General features: G+C 39.4%; 1 long non-coding RNA gene across 4 annotated transcripts in view; it reads right to left on the minus strand.

Moving 5' to 3' along the window:
* The window catches only part of LOC118500018, a 41929-nt gene extending 17001 nt beyond the window's left edge, over positions 1 to 24928 (minus strand). For 3 of the 4 annotated variants that reach the window (XR_004902543.1, XR_004902542.1, XR_004902540.1), the window contains exons 1-3: positions 21901 to 22467; positions 15547 to 15644; positions 5868 to 7168 (exon numbers count right to left, since the gene is read on the minus strand). This is a non-coding gene — a long non-coding RNA (uncharacterized LOC118500018). The other variant, XR_004902541.1, reaches the window with a different exon arrangement.
* Positions 24929 to 25928: the final 1000 nt, after the last annotated feature.

The raw sequence follows: 25928 nt of genomic DNA on the forward strand, positions 1-25928 counted from the left end.
ATGCTCTACAGATATCCCTTAAATCCATATGATCTAGTATGTCATTTAAGGCTACTGTCTCTTCGTTGATTTTCTGTCTAGAAGATCTATTTATTGATGTCTATGGGATGCTAAAGTCCCCAACTATTACTGCATTACTGTCAATGTCTCCCTTTATGTCCATCAAGATTTGCTTTACATATTTAGGTGCTCCTATGTGGGTGCGTAAATATTTACAAGGGTTATATCCTCTTGTTAAATTGATCCCTTTATCATTATGTGAAGTCCTTCTTTGTCTCTTACTACATAGCCTTTGGTTTGAAGTCTATTTTTTCTGATATAAGTATTGCTAACTAGTTTTTTTTAAATTTCCATTTGCATGAAATATCTTTGTCTATCCCTTTATTTTTAGTCTGTGTGTATCTTTCATTCTTAAATGGGTCTCTTGCAGACAGCATATATAATTATCTTGGTTTTCTTATCCATTCAGCTACCCTATGCCTTTTGATTGGGGCATTTAAGCCATTTACATTTAAAGTTATTATTGATAGGTACATGTTTATTGCCATTTTATTTTTTATGTTCCTCCGTGTGTCTTCTTCTTTTTCTTCTCTTTCTTCTCCCTCTCCTTTTCCTCCTCCTCCTTCTTCTTTTCTTCTTCTTATTCTTCTTTTTTTTTAGATTTTTTAAAATATTTTATTTATTTATTTTTAGAGAGGGAAGGGAGGGAGGGAGAGAGAGACAGAGAGAGACATCAATGTGCAGTTGCTGGGGGTTATGGCCTGCAACCCAGGAATGTACCCTGGCTGGGAATCAAACCTGGGACACTTTGGTTCCCAGCCCGAGCTCAATCCACTGAGCTACGCCAGCCAGGGCTCTTCTTATTCTTCTTAAAGGTCCTTTAACATTTCTGGTAATGCTGATTTGGTATAACAAACTCATTTAGCTTTTCTTTGTCTAAGAAGCTCTTTATTTCTCCTTCAACTTCAAATGATAGTCTTGCTGAGTAGTTGTGGTTATAGGTCCTTGCTTTTCATCACTTTGAATATTTCATGCCAATCCCTTCTGGCCTGAAAGGTTTCTGTTGAGAAATCAGGTAACAATCTTATGGGAGGTCTAAGTAACTATCTTTCTTTTGCAGCTTTTAAGATTCTCTCTTTGTCTTTAACCCTTGCTATTTTAATTATGTTATTCCTTGGTGTGGACCCTTTGGGTTTACCTTGATTAGGACTCTATGTGCTTCCTGGGCTTGTGTGTCTTGTTTCTTCACCAGGTTAGGGAAGTTTTCAGCCATTATTTCCTCAAATAGGTCCTCAAACTATTGTTATCTCTTTTCTTTTTGGTACCCCTATGATGCGGATGTTGTCATGCTGCATGTTGCCCCCCAAATCCCTTAAACTATCCTCATATTTTTCTTTTTGCTGTTCTGATTGGGTGTTTTCTTCTACCTTGTCTTCCATGTCACTGATTCAGTTCTCAGCTTCATCCAAACTACTGCTTATTCCCTCTAGTGTATTCTTCATTTCAGATATTGTATCCTTCATTTTCTGATTGGTTCTTTTATATCATTTCTATGTCCTTTTTCATGCTATTGTAGTTCTCACTAAGTTTTTTTGACATCCTTATAACCATTTATTTGAATTTTATATCTGATAAGTTGTTTACCTCCTTTTCAGTTAGCTCTCATTCTGGGGATTTCTTCTGCTATTTCATTAGGGGTATATTTCTTTGTTTCCCTATTTTGGCTACTTCTTTTTGTTTGTTTCTATATATTATGTAGATCTGCTGTGACTCCCAGTCTTGGTAGGGTGGCTTTATGTAGTAGATGTCCTGTGGGACCCAGAGGTGCAGTCGGGATCACTTGAGCTGGGGGCTTCTGGAATGTCCTTTGTATGGGTTATGTGGGCCCTATTATTGTAACTGAGTCTAGATTGTTATTGGCCCATTGGTGTATGGGGTCAACCCTCAGGCTGGCTGACAGTGAGTATCAACCCCAACCATAGTGCACAAGCTGCTGTGCAGGTACCGACCACACAAAGCAGAATTCACCTCAGCAGAGCCTGGTGCCTGCTGAGATCTACTTTTGGTTATGCTGCTTGTGAATCTAACAGAATCCTACTCTGATTTGTTGAAGCTGGCCACTGGGTGTGTTTGTTCTGGGGCCTCTTGGAAGGGACTCTGGTGCAGGCTAATGTGAGATGCTGTCTGTGACTGGCCCAGGGAAACCTGTTTAGAGCTACAAAGTGATCCAGTTTGTGCCTGTCTCTGCTGGGCCAGGTGTACACAGGAAGGACCAAGCTGCACACTAAAGCTGACTTTTACAAGCACCAGGCCTGGGAGCAAGTCAGCAAAACTCCAAAGACACTCTAAGATCCACCTTCACCTGCTTCCACTTGCCAGCTGCCTATTAGGCTCAGTCACTGAAAGATCCTCTGGTGGTATTTGAGTTGCATAAGGTAGGTCGTCAGTGAGTTACCAGTAAGGGCAAGTGGTGTTCAACAGATTGATACAGGTTCAAACTTGGTGCCAGTGCTGGGTCTAAGGACACTCAGCAAATGTCCCAGGGTATACCAAATCTAACTGCCACCTGCTGGGTGCTTACACACCTTTGTGTTGGGGTGGGGTCTCAGGGAGTCAGCAGGTTGAGGCCAGCAGAGTTTATCAGGCTCAAATAGACCAAGATTTAGCTGGGCATACAAGGGAAATATGGCCCCCATCCTAGAGTCACAGAACTCAGTCTGTTTCAGAACCTACCCAGAGCCCCATCTCAGCAAAGTGGGACCACTGGGACTTAGAAGAATGAGGTTAATGAATCTTCTTTAACAGAGAGGTGCTGGTTAGATTTAGGGGAAGGTAGGAGGAGTAGCCTCCTCTCCAGAGCAACACAATCTGTTCCAGATTCTGCCCAGACCTCAATGGGATGAAACCACCAGCAGTTGGGATGGTAGGGCTGTCAGAAGCCCAAAGGATGGTTCTAGTGGATCTCCTGTGAGGGGGAGGCACCAGTCAGGTTTACAGGAAAGTGAGGGGGAATAGCCCTTACCCCAAAGCCACACAACTTAGTCACTGACACCCCCTGATTCTGCCCAGACCTCTACTACCCAGCCCAGGCAGCTGACTCCTCAGCACGGCACAAGCAGGTGGGGTTACAGGGAGTCCAGAGGGTGGGATTGCATTCCTACCCTCTGCATTCCCCCAGACTAATGCTGTGTGAACTCCAAAAAATGGTATCTTCAGTGTGAAAGAGTAACGGGGATCCTGGTGACTGTTCCCATAGCTCTCTCCCCACAGCCACAAACCCCAGTCTCTCCTCACACAACCTGAATGCACTCTGCCCTTCCTCCACAGGAGTCCAGGGTGAGTGGCTGTGAATGAGATTTTGTGCATTGGCCCTTTAAGGGGGCACCTGTATCTTTAGTGGACTCCTCTCTCTTTCTGGTGGACAGAATCCTTGCCACTTTTCACAGCCAGTTTTTATGTGGGCACCTCTTCCAAGCTCTGGTGGTCTGGGCTGGGGTTGAGATCCCACTCTTCTCAAGCGGAACCTTTGCAACTAACAGACCTTTCCAGAATCTTAGATGCTGCCTGTGGGAGTGGGACCAGACCTTTGGTGTCTCTACTATTCCTATCAGTCTCAATGTGGTAAATCCTTGGTTATAAGACTTCTCTTCAACTAGTCTTCTAGGTTGATTGGTAATTTAGGTTGATTGGTCTATATTTTAGTTGTAATTCAAGTTTGGTCCTGGTAGGAGGTGGATAGCTGCCAGTTACTCTGCTGCCATCCTGAATCCACCTTCTCTCATATCTTTTCTATTTACCCCATTGACTAGCGATCTACAACACTTCAGCCAACCAGTCCTATTTGTCATTGCCAGTAACTGCACTCCCACCGTAATCTCAATTTTAACATTCTACTCTCCAATTACAACCTCCAATTTTTTCAGATGATTCTCCCTATTATTTCAACCCCCTCTAGTTGACCAAGCCTACCATCTTTTCTCTTTTACCCTTCATGGTCTTATTTGCCTTCCTCATGCAGTCTAAAGTCTAATATCCATCACTAAACTCGCTAACTCACATACACCCTCAACCTCCTGAATCTTGTCCATCATGCTCCTCCGGCAAACTCCAAGCTTGGCTAACTCCAAAGCTCTAACATCTTTGTACCTGTACTTGAACATGGCTGGGAACAAGCATACAATTCCTTTGTTCTCAATTGAAAGTGTAACTCTCCTTATTGACTCTTTTTGAAGCACTCAACTTGGGTTTTGTAGAAACAATAATTCTCTTCCTTTTTACAGTAAACTTACCTGCTCTTGCATTAAATAATAACACAATATAGTAAGAAACGCAATTAACAAGTTTGGGAATAAACCAAACCAACTCTTGGTAAGCATATAACTTATCTGGGGAGAAGAGAAGCACGTGCAGCCCATGAGCCCGTGGTGTTCCAAGTCCCGCGGACCTCTGCCAGAATGTATCACAGAAGGCATGGAGAACCTCTGTTAATCTGCCAAGTTAGTTAAGAGGGGGTCAGTTAAGAGAATGTCTATCGTACATATATACAGAAAAACTATGTGTTCTGTACATGGCATTTATAAATAGGCAAAAGAGAATTTACCTCTTACTACTTCTTTATTGACAATATAGAGTCAGTTTTGGTTCAGGGTCATTGATTTATAGTGAGGCTATTGAGAAAGAAAACTGTCAATTTGCCTCAGGCTCTTTCATCATTTATTAGCCGTGCTACCATGTTGGCTTTATGTTGTCATGGACATTTCCTAATTGATGCTATAACATAAATAAATATCAAATTCTTTAAGATTAAGTAGCTTCTCTCAGAAGAATATTAACATATTTTGCCATGTATAATGTGCATCCACATTTTTGGCCCAAACTTTCAAGAAAAAAATCTTTCCTTTTAATTTTTTAATTCAATTTTTTATTTAGTTATATTTAGAAATGAAACCAATGATCATATTCCAGGGTGTTATTTTGCATATGGATATCATTATTGCTTTCCAGAGTTACACTTTTAATGCATAAGCATAAATAAAAGAATTAGGAACATTTATAGGGATACAGAATTAGTAATACCCATGTATAATGCACATTCTTATTTTTCCCTCAAAAATTTGGGCAAAACAGTGCTTATTATACATGGCAAAATACGGTATCTCCTCTATGTACTGCACAAAGATACCATTAAAAGCAATGTTTCTCCACCATTAGTTCTCATTACTGCCTTTCCCCTAAGGAAAATTTTTTAATATTATTTTCTAATTGCTCTCCCACCAAGAAATGTTAATATCATAGGTATACTGTATAACTGTTTCTATACTCTATATCTATGCTTTATACATTAAGAAAGTAATATTATGCACACATATTTGAACAAATTGTCACCTTCTTGGAGATAATTATCCTGTTCAGACTGCATGATTTAGGGCATATGATTTAGGGCATCTTATACATGATTCATTTTTAATTAAAATTATATATGTTTAAGGTATACAACATGACGTTTGATATACATATATATTGTGAAAAGATTGCTGCAGTCAGGCTAATTAACATAGCATCATATTCCATAGTTAAGCTTTCATGTATGTCTGGTAAGAGCACATGAAATCTATTCTCTGGGCAAATTTTCAATACTCAAAAGAGTATTATCAACTATAGTCATCATACTGTAAATTAGATCTCTAGACTTATTCATTGTACATAACTGAAATGTACACGCTTTGACTAACATCTCCCCACTTCCCCCACTTCCTTGGCCTGGTAACCACCACTCTATGCTCTGCTTCTGTTATACAGTTGTTACTTGGCGGTTATCTGTGGCTGACAAGCGGAACACAGGACATTGATTTCGGGAAGTGGCCTACCCTAGTGGTGAGGTTGTCAGTAGTGGTTCACACTCCCTTTTTCATTCCTTTATTCTGTCTTCCTTAACGTGCTCTCTTTACTCTCACCAATTCAGCTCTCATGTTTTTATTAAAATGGCAAGCAATTAAACACCAGACTAGAACTAAAGATTTTCATCAAGAATAGCACAGTATTAATCTACAGTTGCAAATGAGCTTTTCCCTTACAGAGTATTAGCAATTTCCTTGACCTAAGAAATAAAAAATCTGTGAAAAGTATTCTTCAACATTATCACACCATTCATGTGCCCTCTCACCTCTGCACATTTTTTAACCACCAATAGCATATGTATTATTAATATTAGCAACAACGCTCATAGGTTCACATGGTTCACAGAGGTTCATCATTCAGGGAAAACTGAGACAAAAGAAAGGACAAAAGGTAAACAGGAGAAGAATACAAAGGAAAAAATACTGAAGGGTTTCTTCTAATATATACCCATAACTTTCAAGGAAACTATGAAAACCAACTTAACAAAATGTGTCGTCCTGCTATATTAAGGAGGTCAGCTTGCTCCTCCAGTGTTCAACTTCTAATACTGGAAAGTTATTTTAAGTTAATTTCTTAGATATGGAACCAGAAAAAAATGTATTTTTCTGTGTATAATTATCTCATAAGCTTCTAAGAGTAGTCTTCCTGAGATTTGGAGAAGAGTGCAAATGACTGCTACTCATATTTCCCACCTCCTGTATCTACTTGTCTTCCCATATTCTTCATGTGCAAGAACATTCACCCCTGATTATAGATGTCAGAAATTTTTTGGAATTCCAAAACTTTCATGCAAAGTCCAGTTCTGACTCACTAAATATCAAGACCATTGGGAAATAATTTGGGAGAAATCAGACTGGTGTTTACCAACCCCCAAAAAATGTGTTTTCCCATAAACAGTTGAGCCAAGCGAAGCCAAGCAGCTAAAATAGTTGTAACAAATATTAATTCTTCTCCTTTTCCCTATAAAAATTCTGCATCATAAGCTTAAAAAGTTAATTATTGTAGGAGGATAGAAGGGGAGAAAATATGAGTTATAATTCTTACAGACATCCAAAAATATGATAAAAGTTTAAATTTTCCTACCATTTTCAGCCAAAATCTTCCATTTCAATATTTTTACCTCCATTGTCCCTTTTGATAGAGTTAGGAATTACATACTGGAGTGATTATTCATACAAAGTCTGTCTTCTTCCACCCAACTGTACACTCCACGAGAACCAGCATCGAGCCCACTTTGGTCACCACCGCATCCCCAGGACACACACAGGGCCTGCGCATGGTGGGTGGTCAAAAAAGGTATTAAAGATCAAATTAGATATAAGAAGGTATATATTGATATAAGACTTTTCTTAACAATGAAAAATGATGGCTATGAAAGCATCTATTTCTTTTATTCACCCATCTTGATGTTCTTCCTTACTCATCATAGAGCTCTAATGTGCCAGAACAGAAACTATCAAGACATCCCTGACCTTAAGGGGTTCTCAATCTAGAGGAAGTAACAGACCTGATCATAACATACCAAGATATGAGAACTAATAAATATCCATGTGAGGGGTAGAGAAAGAAGTAGCAATCCAATTGCTTTCTATTGAAATCAGAATTTTCTCTCAGACAGGCAATCACAGAAGCATAGAAAAAAAAAATAAAATATTTAAAACTGAATTTTTGTTTTGTTTCATTTTGGAATGGGACCATGGAAAACGAAGCCAAACTAAATGGAGGACTTTGTCCATCTAACCACTTTCAGTTCCTGGCTTAGACACCACCCTTTCAGAGAAATCCCTGACCCCTGTGGACACACTCACCGGCCTGGGACTCCTGCCATGTGCCTTCCACTAGAGCGGGAAGTCCATGAGGCCAAAGGGCCTGTCTATCTAGTCTACTGGCTATTATATTTCTGGAACCTAGAGCCAACTCTGGCACATAGTAGGTGTTAAATAGATTTCTGATTAATAAAATCTCCCCGGCAATATATTCTTCTCTTTTTAAACCAATTTGTCTCATTTTTCCATTCTATAAAGAGAAAAAAATAATTTTCCTCTCCAAGTAATGCTCTCTGCCTTTTCCTTCAAAACGACTGTGTCTCTGATTTTTTAAGACATTATCATTAAATACCTAGAATAGCATTTTATGCATCTTCATACAGGGGAGAATTTAACCTAAATTTTGTATCTGAAGTTATTTGCCTATTTGCAGACTCCCAGACTAGGTTTCTCCATACCTCCTACTCACACAATTTCCAAAGGATTTCAGCTGAAGAAGGGGGACTTTCTTCTGGCAAGAAGTTAAAGCTTAGTGTTCTCAGGGGAATGATGAAAGGTCAGCATTCACTTTCTCTGCCTAAAATTAATCCTTACCCTCTACTTTCACTAAAAGGAGGAAGGAGAAAAGGAGCAAGATCCCAGTTTAAGGCTGAGAGTGTTCCAGATATATAAAAACAGAAAGTTAGGTATCATGAAAGAGCCTCCAGTCCTAAGGCATCAAGTTCTGAGGTCAGTGAACCCTGTGTTTCGTGCCTCCCTGGGCCATCTGGCTGCCAGAGAGGGTTATTTTAAGTCACGGCAAGGCCATGTGGCAACCTCAGAAACCACACCCTTTGAACGTCAGCTTCCTCCACCAACACGGGGCAAGTCAGACACGGTGAAAGAAATAAAGGCTGTGCTGTGGGGATACAGGTCCCACTGAAAGGCTGTTGCCTTTTTAAAAAATGATTAGATGATTGTAAGTTTTTTGTATTTGTATTCACTAAATGTTCTGGTAAAAACTGGAAAAGTCCAATTTGGATGTTTTCAAATATCCAGATGTGTCCTAGATACAGCCTAGATGGCAGGAAGAGATTTGAATTGGTTTAAATATGAAGGGTTTTTATTCACTGTAGAAATATCTCTTCTGGATTATATAGTCTTCCACATGACCCTTGGAGGAAATAGGAAAAAGTACATTTAATTTTTTTTTTGCTGTTTCAGTTACAACATACAAGATGTTATACTATTATGTACCAATTTTAACAACTAATATAACTGAAATCTCCTGTTGTTTCCTATTACTTGTGACTCCATAAAAAAATAGGGATTTCCCTTAGTTTCCTTAAATTACACAAACTCAGATTTAGAGGGAGAGTGCCACCTTATTAGATTCTGAGATGGTAGCGGGTAGTGGGTAGTGGGTGATCTCCAGATGACCCGGGTTCTAAATCCGGGCATATAATGAAGCCCGGGCAAAGGAAGCCACTTATTACTTATAGACCAAAGAATATCTCTAAAATCTTCCTTATGCCAATATTTCACAATTTCACAGCCCCCCACAATTATCTCGGGAAACAAATCAAGGGAGCACTAGGTTAGGGTCCAAGCCATGTCTGCCTAGATAGAACATATAACTGTCTCATCGCTGGACTCTTGCCACTTCCTCCTGAGCCTTGTGAGCCTGGAAAACCTGCTCCTTTATATTCCATTGTTTTATTTTATTTTTGCAAGAATGAGTGGTAAACAAACAGGGTACAAGAAATATTGAGATATATCCGCTAATGTTTCAAAAATGGCAATACTTTTGGGAGTCATAAGCTTATAAAATATAAATGAAGCCAGAATTTGAATGAAATAACCACAAAAAGATATGTAGAGTGAGAAAAAAATAAATAAAGCTGAGGGCTGACTCACCTTAATAATAGGAATGGGGTGGGGAGAGCGTAAGAAGAGAAGTCCTAGAAAGAGCCTGGAAAGGAAAATCAATATAGATAGAAAGAAAACTATGGTGCTTCGGAAGAAGCCAAGGGAAGAGATTGCTTTAAGGAATCAGAGGTCAACAAAGTCAAAGCTTCTCACAAATCATGTAGGCTAGGATTAAGTCATTAAATATAACACTATGGAGCTTCCATTAGCAGTGGAAGTCTCCACAGGGTGGTGGTAGCAGAAGATAAGTGGCAAGTGGCATAGAAGTGCATGAAAGCCGGAGCTGCAGATGGAGCTAATGTGTATCCCTCTCACCATTATGAACATTCAAATACAATGTTGCAAAAATATTTTATACACGGCTGAGCTTAACCAGTGAAAGAAAGTAAAACCAACTCCAGTCGATGCTATGGTGGCCCAAGAGTATGGCCTAGGTGCTGGGACTGGGGTCAGGAGGGTAAGAACAGGAAATGTGCTCTAGGTTCTGCATAAAGAGAAGAATTGAAAGTTCATATATCCAGGATCCTCAAAGTGTTGCCCAGTCTATAAAAATTGGTCTAGAACCACAATATCTAGGGTGGTAGCTACTCACCATATATGATTATTTAAATTTAAATTAATTAAAATTAAATAAAATGTACAATTTAATTCCTCAGTCATACATTTTAAGTACTTAATAACTACCGGTGGACAGTGACTTCCATGTTGGAAGACACAGGTATCAAACACTTTTATTGTCACAGAAATTTCTGTTGGACAGAAATAATATAGAAAAATCTCTGAACACCATCCCAAAGAAGTAGAAAAGAAATATGCTGTCTGCCTCAATCTTTGGATGCGGGCAAAAAAAAAAAAAAAAGGCAACTCTCCTTATGAGAAATTGATACACCAAATATGTGCACATTCCAGGTCAGAGGTCCAAATTTCTACTATCCAGAAAAGCTAGAACCCCAAGTCAAAAATCTAGCACCTGCAATCTTAGCAGAAGCAAGTGCAGCACATTCATGAAACACTGTGTAGTGCTTATTCACAAGCTAAGACACACAGAACTCCACAGGAAAAGGCAATCCAATCTAAAAATGAGCTCATAATTAACAAGTACAGACTACAGAAAGAATTTGAACATCACAAAAACAGATAGCTAAATAACCAATGAATATAAGAGAAGGTGATCACCACATTAGCCATCAGCAACTACCTAATACATTTTTAAAAATATCCATGAGATACCCTTACACAGCCTCCAGGATGGCTAAAATTAAAGACTAACACCACTAAATATTGGTTAGAATGTGGAGCAACCAGGACTCTCACACACTATTGGTGAGAGAGCAAATCAACTCACTTGTAACCCAGCAATTCCTCTCCTGGCTGTACCCAACAGAAATGGGAACCTATGAATGTATACTAAAATCAGGTGCCACAAAAGGTATACAAAAGACACACAAAAAGATGCTCATAATAGACATTTTTGATAAACAAACTAAAGACAACCTAAATGTCTATCAGTACAAGAAAGGATAAATAAGGGTACCTATTCACATAATAGAATATTTTACAGCAATAGAAACAAACTACACCCAACAACATGAAAGAATCTCACAAAAAGAATAGTGAGGGCAATAAGCTGAACATGGGGTTCATATAAGCTCAAAACAGGCAAACTAATCAATAATGATCAAGTTAGGATAATGATTATTTGGGGAAGCTGGTGACTGAGAAGGGACTTAAACGGTGCTACTGGGGTGCTAGTCATATTCTAGTCCTTGATCTGGGTGGTTGTTACATGAGCTGCTCCCTTTGTGAAAATGCATCAAGTTGTGCAGTTATGATTGACATACTTTTAAACAGAGTTATAGTCTTTTGTATATTTATATGAAATATATAAATTTTTATATAAAATTAAACTTTTATTAAAATAGTAATGACTAATTGAAGGAATTATGAAACTGCAGACCTAGCCCTGGCTGGTGTATCTCAGTGGACTGAGCACCAGCCTGCGAACCAAAGGGTCATCAGTTCAATTCCCAGTCAGGGCACATGCCTAGGTTGCAGGCCAGGTCAGGTCTCCATTAGGGGGCATGTGAGAGGCAACCACACATTGATGTTTCTCTCCCTTTCTTTCTCCCTCCCTTCCCCTCTGCCTAAAATAAGCAAATAAAATCTTAAAAAGAAAAAAAATGGAACTAAAATTCTAGATTCCAATAACATGAAGTATGGGGCAAGGGTGTCAGAATTCAAACATTCTATAGTGTTGATGTTGTTCTGAGGAAGAATAGAAATATTTATTAATGTTAGGCCCTGTAAAGTAAACCTGTTAAATATATAAAGGTGACCACTAAAGTATAAGAAAATAATGTAAGCTTTTAATAAAAAGGAAAGAAATACTTCTTTTTTTTTAAGATTTTATTTATTTATTTTTAGGGAGGAAAGGGGGGAAGAGAGAGAGAGAGACATCAATGTGCGGTTGCTGGGGGTTATGGCCTGCAAGCCAGGAATGTACCCTGGCTGGGAATCGAACCTGGGACACTTTGGTTCCCAGCCCGCGCTCAATCCCACTGAGCTACGCCAGCCAGGGAAAGAAATACTTCTAAAGAAAAAAATTAATTGATGCTAAAAAAGAAATGGGGAAAAAAAGAAAAAGCATTATAAAATTTCCAATAAAAGTGATATAAATATGCCCCCAAAGTCAGTAATTGCAATAAATATAAACAAATCAAACTCCCCCAATGTGAAATAGGTTTTCTCAGATTATATTAAAAACGAAATGCAGGTATCAGTATACTACAAGAAACTTACCTAAACATAGTAACTCAAGTTTAAAGTAAAAGGATAAAGATGTCTAGTTAGATGTTTGATTAATCCAGAGTTGAGGATTTGGTGGATAAGGGTAATGGAAGGACAAAATGGCAAAAAAAAAAAAGTACAATAAAATGATGAGAGTGGTCAAAGCGATAGGTTACAGAGTCTAGATTGGCATAAAGAAATGATGCCCAAAGACTGCTGATGGGGAGGAAATGTAACAGTTGAGGAAATAGAATAGCTGAGAAAATATCAATCCAGTGGGATTTCACAGCCAGTGTGATGGCACAGAGCAAAAAGACAAGTTTGATTTTCCATCCAGTGTAAATTTATATCTAAACAGGCCATTCGTTTTTTTCCGAAGTGTTCAACTTTCTTACTATAAATATTCTATAGAACTCTGAAAGATGTAAAGAAAAATTTGCACCTATGTTCTTCAAAGTTGAAGTGTGTCTTAGGAAGTTACCAGCCTTTAAACCAGAGTCACTTTTGAATTCTGCTAGAGAGTTGTGCCGACGAGACCAATAGAAAAACCAGCCATGTGGTCAACAACCAAAACGTCATTGGCTCTCAGGGTAATCAGGGCACAGAAATCTAAAAAAAAAATCTAAGCAACCACTGACCTTTCATGTAACAAAATGTAACACACATTTCCTTTGGTAAAGGTCGCTTACATTTTTTTCTGCATTTTGCACCACTGAGATGAGGAAAAATAACCCTTACAGTGTTTGCAAGGTGCAATAAGGACAAACTTCAGTTCTAAGTTCAGTAAGTATATTGCTATAAATCCCTTAACAGGCCTCTGTCTACTGAAATGCTTTTAAGTTTCAAAATTTCACCCCACATGTTACATCTTCATTAAACTTTCTCCAACTTCCTCAAGCAGAATTTATCATGGATTCCTCTGCATTCCCTCCTCACATTGGTAGTGTGGTTAATATACCAGCCATTGCATTCTACTTATAGTGTTGTAATTATTTACAAAAATCCTCATCTCTCTTAAGATTATAAAAATCTTGGGGACAAGAACCACTCTTGAACTCACTCCCAGAACATAACACTCTATTCTGTACAGAAGAGGGAATACTAAGTGTTAGACATACATAGTTGGTCCATTTTCAGGAGGAGGAATTATGATTTTGTTCCATGGGCATTTTATTTTTCTTCTTCGAACTAAAGTGGTTGATTAGCCTAATAGTACCAGGCTGACACAGGAAGACAATTGATTTAGAATGTGCAAGCAAAATCTCTCTACTCTAAAGAGCTACAGTACCAACGAACATACAATGATTCAGTTCAGTATATTTTAATATTGTATATTTCTAATTTTTGCTTTAATTAGAGACAGATTTGACCATTCCTCACTCTTTGTTAATGATTTGCTGTGAGTAAATCCTTGAAGAGTCATGTAGCTCATGCTGTCCTTCAAGTGCACCAACTGTTCCATTAAGTCCAGGAAGAGAATCCATTATCCTACTGTACTTATTTATTATGGCAAAGGCTATCAAAACATGAGCCAGTGTTCACAATGCCTAATGAGAACCTTACTAAAATATTTTCCTCTCTTTTGCTCCTTCGTGTCAGAGGACACCTGGTCAAGAGCCAAAATCCCATTGGCTCTCAGAGCAATCCTTGTCAGGGATCCCAGGTTGGAGATAGATTATTACTGCTACAGCTGTAGCAGGCCTCAGAAAATAGAAAACCATAGGGACAGATTTGTGCCAATTATTATTTTTTCAAATAGTACTAAATCTGTTCAGGCACCAGAACTAAAATTTAAGAACCAGAATCTACGTAAGTCTTACATCTCCAATTCCTGTTTCCTGTAACATAGAAAAGTAATTTACTCTCCAAGTAAAACAGTCTTCTGTTTTCTGTAATAAATCTCAAAGTAAGGCATTCCCAGATTAGCAGCATTAGCATCACATAGGAACTCGTTAGAAATGCAAATCAGGCCCCATCCAAGACCTTCTGATACAGAACCTGGGGGTAGGTTCCAGCAATCCTGTTTTAGAAAGCTCCAGGAGACACTGGTGCAGAGTAACATTTGCTAGAACCACACTCTAGACTAGACCAAAGCGTGATCTGTGGACCAGGGCATCAGCATCCCCTGGAAGCTTGTTAGAAATGCAGACCCTCAGGCCCTATAGACATACTGAATCAGAAACTACATTTTAACAAGATGCCCAAGTGATTTGTATGTATACATTAAAGCTTGAGGAGAACCATCAAGGATGAAATTGAGAAAATTAAAAACCTGAATAAATAAATAAAATAAATAGCTGCACTGTGAAGTTTATAATGCACTTCTACCTCATTTAATTGTACCTTCCTCACTTACCGCTCTCAATAACCTGGTGGACCAGGTATTGTCATGACTTCCATCTCCCATGTGAGATACAGGAGACTGAATGATGGACCCAATGTCACAAAGCCAACAAGCAGAAGAGCCAGGATTTAAACACAGGTCATTTGACTCTGAAATCTAGGCTCTCAGCCACCACCGATAACTATTCTACTTGTGACTCCAGTAGGGTCTTTTTTTTTTAACCATATCACATTACCTCTATAATGGGAATTTCATTCATGAGTAACCAATTAAGCTTTTTCTGAAAACTAAAAATAATATCTGTCCATTTTATTTGAATACATATTTATTAAAGTTTGTTTTATAACAAACCACCTTGACCTGGTGGAGCTTATAGTACTAGGCAATGAGAGTAAGTGCTCAGTAAACATTTACTGAACCAGCCAGTCGGTGAATTCCTTTATGATCATATACTAAATAATACAGGAGCAGGGATGAGGCACCTAGACTCACATCCTGGTTATTGAAATGTTTCCTGGAAATGACGTATGTTGAGCTGAACGCATAAAGAGAACACAGGTCCACCAGAGAACGAATGAGAGTAGGAGATTCCAGGCACGCCAGGAGCTTGGGCTTTATATCAGGATGATGAAATTCACTAAAGTATTTAAGGGAGAGATATGGACTTCAATCGATATGTATAAACACATATAAGTAGCTATACATAATAAATTCAAAATATCAAGAATGAAGCCCCCAAGGCCATCAGATCTTGAAGTCTAAAACTGAACCTTAGGATTTAGCTTACTAGTGATCATATCCTGTCAGAGGGCAGGAATGTGTGGTCTCTAATTGAGGTCCTACCTCCCTATACATGGGAATGAAGAGAAAGGGCTTCCTACCCTTAGCTGTCTGCAGGAGGGAGAAGGGTCAAAAGAAGCTGGAGGAAACAGAGACTTGTCCTGGAGACCATCAGAAAAAGGAAATGGGAAGCCCTCCATTAGTTTCAGTATCAGCTCTTGGAAAGAGTTACAGAAAATAGAAGAAGTAGGAGAGCTCAGTTTGAGTGACGTACCAGTTTTGTCTCTGACACCTACGTGACACCCCATTAAGATGTCTGCCCCTGAGAATTCCCTGGAAAGTGGACTTCTCCTCTTTTGCTTTGTTTGCAATTTTTAAATAGATTTTCTAGGAATTTTATTAAGAATTATAGACACCTCAGGAATAGTTTTCATATCTTCGTGTCTCTACCAGTAATGACCAAAAAAAAAAAAACAACTATTGTTTTCCTTTCTCTCCAATTTTTGCTTACATCTTGCTTTATCTCCAAATAATTCTCAATGTATAAAATAGATGAAGTAACAGCATTTAAGGAGGCTGAGTTACTTGTGTCATCTGTTGTATGCATCAGGGGTTTTCTTCATCAAAGAAACCAAATTTTCCTATGTTCTTTATTAGGGCTCCAGTATTAAAGGCACTTCTTTTGAAGTGTTTTGTAAAGCACAAAGGATTCAAAAGAAAAATGCTTTCATTCTCATTGTCCAAACTAACGTTCAGACTTGTGAGGCTTCCTCTTCAGTAGGGTGTGCTGGAATCTGAACTGGTATTTGAGGCCAAGCACCCCACAGTCAGGAGCACGGGGACAGTGTTTTTTCCCTGTCCAGACACCATTGGAACTAGGAAGCCTCGAAAAGAGACATGACCTTCCTCCTAAAAGACAGAAATGACCCAAGAGATCAGGGTCGCTTGTAGGTCCAGCAGAGATCAAAGCAGCCCTCCTTCTGAGGGACCCCTCGGCTCCCCAGCCTGTCCTTACACAACATCAGCAGCAGTCTGTGTCTGGGCGAAAGGAAAGGCGGCGAGGGTTGAGGCGGGGGATGGCCAGTTCACTTCCTGCCCAATGACATGAAAGCAACCAGAAAGAATGTCCACCCACCTGCAACAGCTGTATTTGCCCTTAGTCTTTTCTTCATCCTTATCTTGGCATCTACAGTGAAAAAGGTCACCCAAACATTTTAATAAAATATTTTCTAAGAGCAGAGTAATGGAACTACCTTAAACCAAACGGACACAACAATGAGAAACACCATTTCAAATACTCTTTATATAAAACCTTGGTTCAAACATCATCAACTCTTGATATTCTTTTTGTATCATAAAAGCATGGACCACACCAAAGAGAATTTTGATGGATAAGCTTTTAAATTACCTAAAAATTTCTACAATTTTAGTACAAATATGTTCATGTGCACGTATTTTCTTCAGGCTTATTATATGAGCAAGTGACTATTTACATACACAGTTATGGATCTATTTTTGAAACTACCAGGGAAATGTTTTTCTATTTTATGAAGTACTAAAGCCAAATAAAGGGATGATTAACTTAAAGAGCATATAAAAGTCATATCTACATGACACCAAAATTACTATCTATTCTGATAACCCCCAAATTTTGCAGACATTAAAAAAACTGGTTAATAATGGATTAATAAGCATTAGGTAAATATCACATACTTCATTTCCCACCCTTTAGAAAACAAGGTACTTTGAAGAGGTTTTTTGTTTAGGGTTTTTTTTTTAACCTCTTAGCAGTCTGACATTTCTTAGTCATAAAAAAAGTGGATTATTGAAGAGATTAAAATGCTAACATTTAGTTTTTTAAACGCTTTGACCTCTAAGATAAGAAGTTAAGAAATGACGATGCCGTACTACGTCAAGTGGCTGATCATGTGTGCTGCTGTGTTATCTCTGTGCGCGTGGCCTGGAAACGGACTGCGTGGCCATCCCCCACAATGTGGAGGCAAAGGTTCCCCTTCTATTTTCCATCCCAGAAAAGCAAGTAATTTCCCTGCTAACGGCAAACCTTCCTTTATGGGCTCCCACTTCTACCTTTTCCCATTTCTCTGGAAGCTTCTGAGCCACTCCTTATTCCAACCCCACCCACCCCCACCCATTTATCTACACAAAGGCCCAAGCCATATAAATGTCTTCTCTCAAACCTCAGCTACTATTTCATCTCTCTTTAATAAATCTCTTGGAATCTATACTTTTTGCCTCCACTTCCTCATTTCACCCAACTCAGTTCTTGCAATTTGACCTCAAACCCCATTAACTATAGACCAAAACAGTCTTTTCTCAAAGACACCAACATCCTTCTAATGATCAAATTCACTAGTCCCTTCTCAGCCCTCCTTTCTATCGGTTTTTCTTTCTGTCTCTGAAACTGGCACTTCATCCAGTTAGTCTCCTCCTTTGCACTGTCAACCATCTCTCCCACCTGACTCTAGTTTCTCCTTCTAACTCTGTCTCCCTTGCTGACTCCACTTTCTCTTGTCCTAGGAATAAAAGCATTATGCATTGATCTGTTCTTGACCTCCTCATCTCTCTGGGCTATGTTCTTTTGCAGACAAAAGATCCCCAAATGCACCAGTTCTGATCTGAGCTCCAGGCCCACATTTCTTGTGGCTTGCTAGAGATCTCCACCCATATACTCCTCCAACCCAGTATGTCCAAACTGGACTTAACATTCCTACCAAGTCTGTTCCTTTTCCCGACACCAGAAGAGGAATCTAGAAGCCGTCTTCAATTATCTCCCCTTTTCCAACCCCCACACACAGTTACTATGTCCTATATATTCTTACACATTTGCATTACCACCATTATCTTTTGTCTGAATTGTTCCAAAAGCCAAGAGATGGTTCCACATAACCAGTCTATTTCTATTCTGACTGCCAGTTTACCCTACACACCGCTTCCAAGGTAACCCATCAAAATATGGTTCTTATGGAATCACCCCCCTGCAAAATGAAGCCCAAATACCTGAACATGTTATTCAAGTCCCACAAAATGGTCCCATCCCTTATCGTGCCTGCTCATGAATCCTCCACTGTAATAATACTGGGTGCTCCAACCACCAGTGTCCCACTTTGCCATTGTTCATGGCTGTTTCTTCTGTCTGAAATATTCTTCACCTCCCATGCCATCTCCACCAGCAAATCTAAAAGGCATTTCAAATTCTGCCTTTTCTCAGAAACCTTCCCTGTTCTCTTCGTAATTTCTCCTTTATGATACTTAAAACTCTGTTACATTAAGGCAAATACATGTTTTTATTGAGCTTACAAGTTTGTGTGGAGATTCTGTTTGGTGCCCAACACTGTACTCGGGATACAGAGAATACAGAGTTTCTGCCTTGGGAAGCTTCCGCTAATGGCAGGGAGAGAAAACTTAACCTACTAAATTGGAGTCATGTGTGTGCCTTTCTGTGCCAGAGACGCTCACACAGGCATGAGGAAGGAGCTCCTAGCCCAGCCTGGGGCAGCAGGGTGACTTTCCAGAAGAGCGGCACCTGAGCTGAGCCTTGAAGGGCGGTCGTCCAGGAGATCTGGTCATGAAGTGCATTTCAGAAACAGAGAATAGAATATCAAAAGGCATAAGACACCATGTCCCATTTCAGGAACTCAAGTAAATCAAGTGCCTAGAGCATAAAGTGCTTTGGGGTGGTGGGACATGAAGCTAAACAGGTAGGCAGGCCACACTGGGAAGAACCACTAGTGTCTGCAACACACACTATGCCGCAATGCGACTGCATAACAAATTATCCCTAAACTGTGAGGCTTAGAACAACAGCCATTTATGATTGCTCATAAGTCTACAGGTCAGCAGGGTGGCTCTCCTGGTCCCAGCTGGGGTCACTGATATGTCTGGAGTCAGAAATGTGCATAGGGGAGGCACTTCAGCTGATCTTAGCTGAGCATTCTCACGTGTTTGGGAGTTGGCTGGCCCTCAGCTGGTTCAAATGGTCTTGGCTTTTCTCCACATTTTTCTCACACATCTGAAGTAGGTTAGCCTGGGCATGCTCTCATGACAGGCAGAGATGAAAAGGAGGGTACAACCAATCACGCAAAGCACAAAGAGGAAACACGCGTACTTTTCAAGCCTCTGCTTGCCTTCATGTTTGCTAACATTCCATGGGCAAAAGCAAGTCACATGGATGAGCCCAGAGTCAGAATGGGAGCTTGCCTCAGGTTCTTTGCCTGTCATATGCTTCAGCCTAGAATACGGTTGCCACAGGTAACTAGATGGCTCATCAGTGCTGTTCAAATGTCACCTTATCAGAAGTCCTTCCCTAGGTACCCATTATGAACTGGCACTCGTGGCTCCCTTCCTACCCTGTAACTCTCTATTCTTCCCTAATATGTATATATTAATATTTACTTGTATACTTGTTTATCATTTGCCTCTCCCACTAAACTTTAAGATCAACAACAGCAGAACATCTGTCTGGTTCACTGTTTTACCCCTAGAGCCTAGAATATAGACTTGGTACATGATAGACCATCAATAAATATTTGAACCTAGTCATGCTGCGTATTAGCATTAAGCGCATCATTCACTCTGAATGAAATGTGTTGGGTTTTATTCATCCCTTCTCTTTTGGGCTCGTTTCTCAAAACTACCCAGGATTTAATTTGTCTATGATCCTAAGAAAGTTGAGGAGAATGAACTCTGCCATATTTAAATGATATCAACTTTAGATATTTGTTTTAAGGAAAAAGGAAAGTTTCCCAGTCAAATTCCTAAATCAATGTGCATAGGAATAAAACAAACTTGCCTAATCTTTCTCACATCACTTGGGTAATTCTGAACACGGAGTGATAATTCCACAAGCTTCTTTAAGTGCATGGCAGGCACTTGCCAATCTGATACTTTAATACTGAATTAGTGCCAACGTTTAAGTACATATATTTAATGTTATTTTCTGTGTATCTATCTCTAAACCATCAAACTGTAAGAACCCATTGAAATTCTTGACTCATTGTCCAGGCTTCACTAAGCTACCTCATGTCCATATGTTCCCCAAGGCAGCCAACTCAGAACGTCACTAAATCAAAAAACAACCTAGCATTGTCACCCCACAAGGAGAAGGCTAATCGTCTGCTTTCAGACAGCAGATGTGGGGCCATCTGCTCTTCCTTTTCTTGTGATTTAATTTTTGAGGTACATGAAGCAGTGGTTTTCTAACAGTTTGCTATGACACCCCAGCATCTGAACCCTTTACCAAATTTTGTAAAATGCATCTTTGCTGCAAATGAGTATACATACTATTACTGAGGTCTGCAGGATTCGTCTTTCAGAGATAAAAGCTGTGGCACAAGGGAGGACCAGCAACAAAGCAAGACTGTATGTTTTCTGAAATGTGTAAACGTGTAAGACATCAAGGTAAGGGTAATAAACAGCTGTCCTCACACCAGACAGGGCGTGGAAAGACAAGCACGTAAGCCCTGCCCTTGCTGCAGCTACTGTATGGACACCAAGAGACACTGTTTGATTGTAATGGGGATGGTGGTGTGTTTTGGTTCTTTGAAGCCCTTCGTTGATGTTGCCAGTAATTCTACCACTTTAACATAGACGATGAACACAGAAGACTGAGAACCTCCAGATCTGGAGAATACATACAGATTTTGGTTATCTGAGCATACTCTCTCACACAGAATGTGGACTAAGGGAAAGGCTTCATTTAAGGACAGATTCCGCATCCCAGAGGCAATTTTCAGAAATGAGTAGTCAAAGTAAATTAGACCAACCCTAAATCCGATGTGTCTAACAGAGGGCATTACATAATCGAAGAAGTTGTCCTTCCTCTAATTTGTGCTTTGACATGTAACTGTCCCTCAGGGCACCAAAAATAGGAGAGTGCTCAAAATTCCCAAATGTGTTCCTCCTCCTGCCTCTCTAGCTTCCAAATTCTATTGGCAGCCTTTTTCTTCCCTGAAGGTTTGTGTCTGAACCAGATACAATACTGGTACTTCTCTTGGAGAAGCTTTTGCTTCAGTAAATTTCATAAGAGAAATAAATGTGAGAGCTTCCCATCTCTGTCAATCACATCCATTCAAAATAATAGCGCATGCCAGGACCGGAGGTTGTGGGGAGGAAAAGGAGGGGGAGCGGTAATGCCATGAATTGTTTTCCTGCAGCTGGTATTGCTCAGTAACAACTGTTCATGCAAAACAAAAGATCACTTCAGAACACCAGAGACAGACAGACAGAGTCCAACAGAAAGAGATCATTATAATCATATTTTAGAGATCAAACAGCTTGAATTACATTTGTTCTGAAGCCTACTTAAGTTTCCCAGTAGTTTCATATAAACATAACAATTTAACATACCATTCCATAATGATATACTATTAATGTAATGACAAATGTATATCATAGTACCTCCAGTCATCTAGCAGGTTTCTTATCTTCTATTTATCTTCCAGGGTACTGGGGAGAAAAGATAAAGCATGTTAACACAGGGAGGCAGTATAGCACAGTGGTTAAGAGCACAGCCTTGACATCACATTAGAATAATGCCCCAGCTTTGCCCTTTACTGTGTGACCTTGGGCAAGTTTCTTAATTTCCCCAAAGGCTCAGTTTCCTCAGCTGCTAAACGGAGGTTGAATTTTGCCTCCTTGATGGTTATTGTAAGAGTTAAGAGAGGGAATGCACATAACACATTGAGCACAGTGACTGCCCCATAAAGAGCAGGTAATACACATTTGCATTTATAGTTAATAAATGGATGAAGAAACAAATACTTTGTTTTTTCTTGTAGACCTCTCGTTTTCTATCTTCATGCCAACATCAATCTAAGTAGAAAACAGGAAGTTTTTGGAAGTAGTTACAGCAAATCATGTCAGATTGCTGAAGGAGAATGAGATGACTCCAATATGCTCAACTCTTGCTTTGCTGGGCCTTGCTTTGGATCAAAGCCCTGCTACACAGCTGTGCTTGCACCAAGGATTCCTCCTCTCACCCTCCCCATCGTGTCTCCTGTTGGACTGCAGGACTAGTCACACAGCAGCCACCGTGCCTGTCCACATAGGAAGTGAGCACGCAGGTACTGAGGAACTGAGTAACACTCAGGTAGTTCTCGGAAGTAAGGATTGCACAACTCCTACGTAGAGACACAGTCTCCTGGGGCAGAAGTCCACAGCGATAACAAGAGACAGGAGTGGAGGGCAGGGCAGAAGACTTCTGAAAAATCTTTGTCTCTTTTTTTAATGGACAAAAATATGAAGTATTCCTAGTTTTAGATCTTAGCTAGTTCCCTCAGGTCTTCACTTAACTGACTATAACTTCAAAATAAACAGCAAGAATGACTACATACCTGAAAAAAAAAAAAAAAGACAAGGGAATATTATTTAGGTCTACGTAAATGATGAAATCGAGGAGGAATTTTACAATTACAGGGTTCCTTTGACAAAAGAACCAAAAGGCCCTCTGCACAGCAAACTGATTTTATGACTGTGTCAGCCTCAGGAAAATTGGGTAGTACAGTCACTTGCAATCACTTGTAGACTGAAAGTCCTCACCAGGTTCACATGCAAAATCCACCTGCTGCTTCTACTTAGATGCTGTTAAAACAATGTTTTAAAAAATGCTTCCTCAAAGAATACAAAATACCTAAACGTAGAAGCGTTTGCCTGTGTCAGAAGGTACGGAACTGCTAAATGACGCTGAGCCTGGCTGGCCTACAGCCAAGTAGCGCACTTCCCCCTGAAGGAAATTATAGTGCTGTCATCGTGTTGTAATAAGCCTCTATAAAATAATGAAGCATTGTGTTTCTGCTGAGTCTTGAACACACACACAAAAAATGAATCAGAATCTGGCTTCCTTAAAGGAAAAGGAAGAAGTGTGTATTTGCTTCCACAGAAGAGGACATTCACTTGGCCTCATGAAGTATTTATTTTGCTCATCATTTTTTAAATTCTGCCTTTCAAAGGGAGCTATATTTGACCTGATTTGAGAATGCTGATTATGTGCAGAAGATGTTGCCATCTCTTGCTCTATAGATTTTTACAAGCGTGTTTGCTGTTTATAACTGGCTTAATATACAAGAAATCCAGGTGGAGGGAGGAAGTATTGGAAATATAACACATGGGTGATGCCGTATTTCCTTGAGCCGTCTCCTGCAGCAAATGCAGAAACCTGGTGGAAATTTAGTGAGCAGGTCCACAAGAGGTTCCCCCACTTTTAAGAGTCGGCTGTTACATGGAAAATAAACTCAAACACGTGTGCTCAAGTACCTACAGTAAGGAAACCCTGGAGAAAACCAATAATGGTCCTAGGGCAAAACAGCTTCAGTAGGTTGTTATTCTGAAGGGTCGCTTACTAGTTAGGAAAGAACAAATGTCACTATAATTCATTCCCTGGAGTTGTATAATGTGGTTGGTGCTTTAGGCTAGAGACTGCCTCAAGTTATATTTTACCCTAATGAAATGCTCTTATGGTTACTACTACCCCGCCCTACCCTATTTTCCCCTTATTTCAATACTCTGAACACCTCTTTCAGTTTTGAAAACATAAAAACCTAATTTTTATCAACAGGCATACATTCCAGATTGACTTTGTTAAGAGTCTCAGACCTAACCTCTATTGACATTTAGCCTCTGCTTGCATCCAACACAGAAGTTGTTGTGTACACTAGAGGGAAAGGCAAGAACTAGCCAATGATCTTTTGGTTTTTGTTTGTTTGTTTGCTTGCTTGCTTTTGCTTTTTGTTTTGGTGGGTATATCTGTCCCTTTGAGGAAATAGCAATAGTTAACTGTCACCATTTATCAAGAGTTACACTAGGCAACTTGCTAAAGTCTTTAAAACATGATCTCCTTTCATCTGCACACTTCATAAAGTAGAGCCTGTTATCTTCATTTTACAGAGAAGAAATTAAAGGAGCTAAGCAATTTTCCCAGGGTCAGAGAGCTAATAAGTCAGAGAGCAAAGAGTTAAAACCAGGCTGACTTCTAAATCCATTATGCAATGTTGCCTCCCAAGTCTGGGCAAATATTACACTTACATTTCAAAGACAAGGAAAAAGAGGGAGGTGGAAGTTGCTAAATGGGGGACAAGCAAATGGAAATTTTTGTGCTGTTTATTGGCCCACAAGGTTTACAGAGGGACAGACACCCTTTAAGAGATCCTTACAGAGTTGCAGTACAGGTCCTGCCCTCAGGGTGTAAACATTTTAACTGGAAAGACACCTAAGAATATACATCAAAGGCAAATAAGTGCTGCAATTGAGTTATACATAAATTACTGTACGTAAGAGGGTGGAGGAAGAAGGGATTTTTTTCTGACGGCTTGGCAAACAGCTGGAACAACTTGTTTTGCCTACTAGTCATTATCACATCTGTTTTAATCTCCTCATTAAGAACATTTGACAAGTGTTTGCCAAAATTAATGATTATTTATAGTGAATATTTGAAGGCTTCCAAGTCTATAAACTATACATAAAAAAACCCTCTACTTCTATATGCTCAAATTCTTTGGTAGCAGTGCAAATTGGTAAAATTTACAAAGGAAAGACAGACAGATCACAATGTTGAAGGTAAAACTCAGGGGCTGAGTGAATTGCCTGAACTAAGGCCATGGGCAAATCCACTGGTCTCTAAGCGTACTGCTCTTTCATGCAATAGCTTCTTCTCTGTTCAATTTTCAGAGTGTTTAACAGTGTTATTCTTTTTAATATGCTGGAAAGAAATGCATTAGGTGAGGATTTACTGATAGAGGAACTTTTAAGCATTTCTTGCTGTCAAAGATACAAATATTTAAACATTATGAAAGGATAACCTAAAGCACTTGAGCATCTAAAAACTCTCCTTTCATCTGGGTCCTGGGAAAACTTGAAAATTACACACTTTTGTAGAAAATGGTTTGGTTTTTAACCTCAGAAATGTGTTTGAGAGTTAAAGATTTTGTTTGTTTTGGAATCTGTGGGCAATATACATCATTTATTTAAAGGTGATGAGAATAGTTTAAATGACAAAGAAGATGATTTGGGACAATTTAGTAATATTCATATAAAAGTATACATTATATAAATTGCTATATCAGCCCTGGCTAGTGTAGCTCAGTGAACTGAGTGCAGGCTGAGAACCAAAGGGTCACCGGTTCAATTCCCAGTCAGGACACATCCCTGGGTTGTGGGCCAAGTCCCCAGTAGAAGGTGCGTGAAAGGCAACCACACATTGATGTTTCTCTCCCTCTCTTTCTCCCTTCTGTCCCCTCTCACTATAAATAAATACATAAATAAATTTCCATATCATTTTTGTTATAGAAACTGGCTTTCTGTTTTCTAGATATTTCCCTTTAATTTAATTCACTAAACTTTTTAAAAGCTCCATTACCAATTTTTTATTAAAAACAGGTTTTTTTTCATTCTCCTCCCATTGATAACTTTTTTCCTCTTCTCATCACTGAGTT

The sequence above is a fragment of the Phyllostomus discolor genome, chromosome 4 (genome assembly GCF_004126475.2).
Source record: "Phyllostomus discolor isolate MPI-MPIP mPhyDis1 chromosome 4, mPhyDis1.pri.v3, whole genome shotgun sequence".
NCBI lineage: Eukaryota > Metazoa > Chordata > Mammalia > Chiroptera > Phyllostomidae > Phyllostomus > Phyllostomus discolor.